This window comes from Phyllopteryx taeniolatus, chromosome 15 (genome assembly GCF_024500385.1).
Source record: "Phyllopteryx taeniolatus isolate TA_2022b chromosome 15, UOR_Ptae_1.2, whole genome shotgun sequence".
Taxonomy (NCBI): domain Eukaryota; kingdom Metazoa; phylum Chordata; class Actinopteri; order Syngnathiformes; family Syngnathidae; genus Phyllopteryx; species Phyllopteryx taeniolatus.
In genome coordinates, this window is record NC_084516.1 from 23,105,776 (window position 1) to 23,111,829 (window position 6,054).

Below are 6,054 nucleotides of genomic sequence, written 5' to 3' on the forward strand. Positions count from 1 at the left end.
GGAAATGGCCAACATGACCTGGAGCTGAACACGCTCAAGACTGTAGAGAAGATCGTGGACTTCAGGAGGCATCCTTTGCCACAGCTGCCCCTCACGCTGTCCAACTGCCCTGTGTCAACCGTCGAGACCTTTATTCAAGTTCCTGGGAATTACAGTCTCTCAGGACCTGAAGTGGAAGATCAACATCAACTCCATCCTCAAGGCCCAGCAGAAGATTTACTTCCTGCGGCTTCTGAGGAAGCATGGCCTGCCACAAGAGCTGTTGAGGCAGTTTGACACAGCAGTCATTGAATCAGTCCTGTGTTCTTCCATCACAGTCTGGTTTGGTGCTGCTACAAAAAAGGACAAACTCCGACTGCAACGGACAATCAAAACTCCTGAAAAAATTGTCGGTACCTCCCTACCCATCCTTGAGGACTTGCACGCTGCCAGAACTAAGACAAGAGCATGCAAAATTCTCTTGGACCCTCCACATCATGGTCACCACCACTTCCAGCTCCTTCCCTCAGGTAGGCGCTACCAAACAATGCAAACTAAAACAAGCAGAAGACGGAAGAAGCTGTTGGAAAGTTTCTTCCCTCTTGCCATTAACTTCTTAAACAGTATCTCTGGATCTTTTTGCACATTGTCAAAAAAAAAAATATTGTACCAGCATTACCACATTACAGGTAACCTTATATTGTTTTTTATGTCTCTATGTCTCAAATGTATTCTCTGTCTGTTGTCGTACTAGAGCAGCTCCAACTATCAGAGACAAATACCTTGTGTGTTTTTGATATACTTGGCAAATAAAGATGATTCTGATTATGATTCTGACAAGACAATTTTGCCAGACGTTCCCAGCAGACCCTCAGAATACGTTTCGGCCTACCAGGTCGGAACGGCATCTTCCCCCACCATCGGAGCCAACTTACCACCATGTGTGATCAGTTGAGAGCTCCACCCCTCTCTTCACCAGAGTATCATTGAAAGTACTTCAAATAGTTACACTGCTATTACATTTTCAACAGGGTAACTTGCAATTGGAATCAACTACATTTCCAAATTAATCTTCCCAACACTTGCACCATAGATAATCAATATTCAGCCTGAGACTCATACGTTTTCAGATGCTGATGTCCTCATTCTGTTCCTGTGAGCAAACTCAAGTCAACATCCGTTAAATAAAACACAACAGTATTAGTAATAATTTATTATAAACTGTTACAGTTTGTATTACAATATATACTTCATATTCTCAGATTTTACTATCTATTTAAAGGTCATATCATCAACAGTATATAGTAGCATATGTAATAGTGAATTAACTACAGCACTTTATATATCCATCCAGCCATCCATCCTTCCATCCATTTTCCGAGCCGCTTGTAAATGTAATTAAATATGTAATTTTAATTATGTTTGACGATGTGTTAAGGAGTGATTTGTGAATAGATGTCCTGTTTCACGATTCATCAGGTATGAACAATCCATCCATCCATCCATTTTCTGAGCTGCTTCTCCTCACTAGGGTCGCGGGCATGCTGGAGCCTATCCCAGCTGTCATCGGGCAGGAGGCGGGGTACACCCTGAACTGGTTGCCAGCCAATCGCAGGGCACATACAAACAAACAACCATTCGCACTCACATTCACACATACCGGCAATTTAGAGTCTCCAATTCATGCATGTTTTTGGGATGTGGGAAGCGCCCGGAGAAAACCCACGCAGGCGGGGTCGGGGTTTGAACCCCGGTCCTCAGAACTGTGAGGCTGACGCTCTAACCAGTCGGCCACCGTGCCGCCCACTTTATATATATATACTGTGTAGCGTTTATATGTCAAATAAGAATTTAATTAATTTAGGAGAAAGTAATAAGCCAGGAGCGACGTTTGCGTTACTTCCGGTTTATCGTAATTTTAAATTGAATTGTTAAAATCAAACTAATGTCTCGGAAAAGGGCACCACGTCGCTTTTTGCAAGTTTAACTTTAGGCGAAATGATGACAAACCTTTTTAATCAGTCTCATAATCTGGAGGTTGCTACACTCTACGACATTTTGAGTCCTAGGTTATAGGGGTTTACTTAAACTCAGAACACACAGAAAATACAACCAAGAGTGGAATTTTATGGTATATTTCATGAAACACACAACTACAACTGCAAAAATAAAATAAAACTGAGTGTAAAAGAAACAAAGAAAATGAGGCGTACGAAAATGGAAAAGAGGACATCATGTGTGTGGTCGCTGGGGCTCCCCAAGGTTGTGTCCTCTCCCCGCTGCTTTTCTCTCTCTACACGAACGACTGCACCTCAACGCACCCAGCTGTCAAATTCCTTAAGTTTGCAGATGACACCACTGTCATCGGCCTCATCAAGGACGCTGACGAGTCTGCATATCGACAGGAAGTGGAGCGGCTGGAGCTGAGGTGCGGCCGACACAACCTGGAACTGAACATGCACTGTAGAGATGATCGTGGACTTCAGGAGGCATCCTTCGCCACAGCTGCCCCTCACGCTGTCCAGTTGCCCTGTGTCAACCGTCGAGGCCTTCAAGTTCATGGGCATTACAGTCTCTCAGGACCTGAAGTGGCGATCAACATCAACTCCGTCCTCAAAAAGGCCCAGCAGAGGATGGGCTTCTGAGAAAGCACGGCCTGCCACTGGAGCTGCTGAGGCAGTTCTACACAGTGGTAGAATCAGTCCTGTGTTCTTCCATCACAGTCTGGTTTGGTGCTGCTACAAAAAAGGACAAACTCAGACTGCAACGGACAATCAAAACTGCTGAAAAGATTGTCGGTACCCCTCTTCCCACCCTTGAGGACTTGCACGCTCCCAGAACTAAGACAAGAGCGTGCAAAATCCTCTCGGACCGTCCACATCCCGGTCAACGGCTCTTCCCTCAGGTAGGCGCTACAGCTCAATGCAAACTAGACCGAGCAGACATTCCAACAGCTTCTTCCCTCTTTCAGTCAACTTCTTAAACACCTAACCTACAATTCCATTACAACATGCTGGCAATTTTTTGACTTCAGTTCATTGTCACATTTCTGTCGGGCCAATTATATATTACTCGTGCACTCACTGTAGTAGTCTCGCCACGCTGCACTATTTGCATATCTGTTGTTGACCAATACTGGCCACTCATGCCAGAGTAGCATCTGCTCCATTTGCACACTGATTGAGGAGTATCTGCAACATTTGCACAATCAACATTGTCCCAGATTATCGCGCTACTCATCAATTTAAACTGCATACACTCCTTGAAGTATCGGCGCCCTTTGCACAATGGTCATTGCACCGGACTATTGCAATATTAGTCATTCGAACTGCTCTAAGTGCTAGAGGACGCTGCATCTTTTGCACAATTATCAAAAAAAAAAACATAATGTACCGGCATTACCAGATAACTATTAACCTTTTATTGCTCAGTGACTGTCAATGTCTTTATGTCTCCAAAGTGTTCTCTGTCAATTGACTGTCTGTTGTCGTACTGGAGCAGCTCCAACTACCGGAGACAAATTCCTTGTGTGTTTTGTGGACATACTTGGCAAATAAAGATGATTCTGATTCTGATTTTGGAGGAGTGGGGTTTTCAGTTGGTCGCGAGTCTCTGCGGCGCCTCGATTTGCGAAGCGCATGTCTACTACATATCCCCCCTTCGTCGACGAAGGTTCGGCTCGATGGCGGGTTTCGGCGACGTCTCCCTGGAAGGCGGCACAGGTTGGCAGGTACACACAGCAATGCAGTTACCAGAGTACAACATTAGTGCATACCCCCCCCCACCCTTTTCAACTATAACAGCTGTCCATGACAGCTTCTTATGTTTATATAGATGTCCATGCTATTTATATGTGGTGAGGTCAAGAGATTGTGCAGTTGAGAGAAACAGGGGAAAATAATACCACGAACGTTAATGAAAGAGTCTTTGTAGGGCTCTTCAAAAATAAGAGAAAGAGGAGAAGAAAAGGGAAAAAGTAAAAAAAGTCATTCAGCCCAGCTCCCTCCTCGCAAACAGAGGGAGTCTCCCAAAAAAAAAGATAAAGGGAAAAAGAAAAACTCTACTATAAGAGGTGAACCACTCAAATAGTAACCAAAAAGAAGAGGTGAAAGGCAGGTGTTCTCATCTGTACAAAGGAAAGGAAACTTGGCCTAAGTCCAAGAGGAAGCAAGGAGGTCCGGGAACGTTCGGTCAGAGGGGTAGGACCTCCTGCACGGTTTGAGCTGGGACATTTTTGAGCTCAGCCATTCCTTTCTACCGGAAGACCTCAGGCAAGCATTGGAGTGCTGTTCTGAGCAGCGCCGCCGCTCCTGGGTCTTTCGGTAGAGCAGGGAGGCTAGGCTGAAAATCATGTAGTGGTCGAGGATGGTTAGGGCCACTAAGTTAAGGTCTGTAGTCAGCTGGAATGTGCAAAGAGGGGTTTTGACACCTTAGTGTTGGTGATGTGCTAGCAGCAGTGTGCTAGGTAGATGGAAAGAATACTTCGAGGAGTTGATGAATGAGGAAAATGATAGAGAAGGGAGAGTAGAAGAGGCAAGTGTGGTGGACCAGGAAGTGGCAATGATTAGTAAGGGGGAAGTTAGAAAGGCATTAAAGAGAATGAAAAATGGAAAGGCAGTTGGTCCTGATGACATTCCTGTGGAGGTATGGAAGCATCTAGGAGAGGTGGCTGTGGAGTTTTTGACCAGCTTGTTCAATGAGGCTACAGGGAGAAGAGATGGCAAGGGTAGAGGACTTTAAATACTTGGGGTCAACCGTCCAGAGCAATGGTGAGTGTGGTCAGGAAGTGAAGAAACGGGTCCAAGCAGGTTGGAACGGGTGGAGGAAGGTGTCAGGTGTGTTATGTGACAGAAGAGTCTCTGCTAGGATGAAGGGCAAAGTTTATAAAACAGTGGTGAGGCCAGCCATGATGTATGGATTAGAGACAGTGGCACTGAAGAGAAAACAGGAAGCAGAGCTGGAGGTGGCGGAAATGAAGATGTTGAGGTTCGCTCTCGGAGTGACCAGGTTGGATAAAATTAGAAATGAGCTCATCGGAGGGACAGCCAAGGTTCGATGTTTTGGAGACAAAGTTAGAGAGAGCAGACTTCAATGGTTTGGACACGTCCAGAGGAGAGAGAGTGAGTATATTGGTAGAAGGATGATGACGATGGAGCTGCCAGGCAAGAGAGCTAGAGGAAGACCAAAGAGAAGGTTGATGGATGTCGTGAGGGAAGACATGATGGCAGTTGGTGTTCGAGAGGAGGATGCAGGAGATAGGCTCTCATGGAAAAGGATGACGCGCTGTGGCGACCCCTAACGGGACAAGCCGAAAGGAAAAGAAGAAGAAGAAGAAGAGTGTTGGTAATGTCAAACCCCTGAGTTCCTTCAAATGTAATTTGTTCCAGCATTGAAGGGCTAAATTCAAATTTGCGCTGTTTGAGAAACAATCACAATTTGGCTGTCGTAACTGCTGGATGGTAGGTGGTACCAAGTGGCTCACTATACAATGTGGAATCTTTGATTGCGCAAGCGGCAAGAACGTTTTTTCTTTGGAACTCAGGATTGACATGCAGAGCTGTGGAGCTTGTAAGGAAAAACCTGAGGTGGGCTGGATTGGTGGGGCCTGTCTGGGCCATAGACGAGGTTGAGCAATTTAATTTTATTTTTGTGTGTTCTGAATTCAAAAACTTGAAATCTCCTCACGTGGGTTGCGCCAATATGTAGCGTTTATATGTCAAATAAGAATTTAATTAATTTAGGAGAAAGTAATAAACCGGGAGCGACGTTTGTGTTACTTCCGGTTTATCGTAATTTTAAATTTAATTGTTAAAATCAAACTAATGTCTCGGAAAAGGGCACCACGTCACTTTTTGGAAGTTTAACTTTAGGCGAAATGACGACAAACCTTTTTAATCAGTCTCATAATCTGGAGGTTGCTGCACTCTACGACAGGGGTGTCAAAGTCATTTTTATCACGGGCCACATCGTAGTTATGACTTCCCTCGGAGGGCCGTTATGACTGTGAAGGAATTATTACCTCATATAATTAGATGTACACAACGAATTGATGAACAACTCGTTGTGAAATCAGAA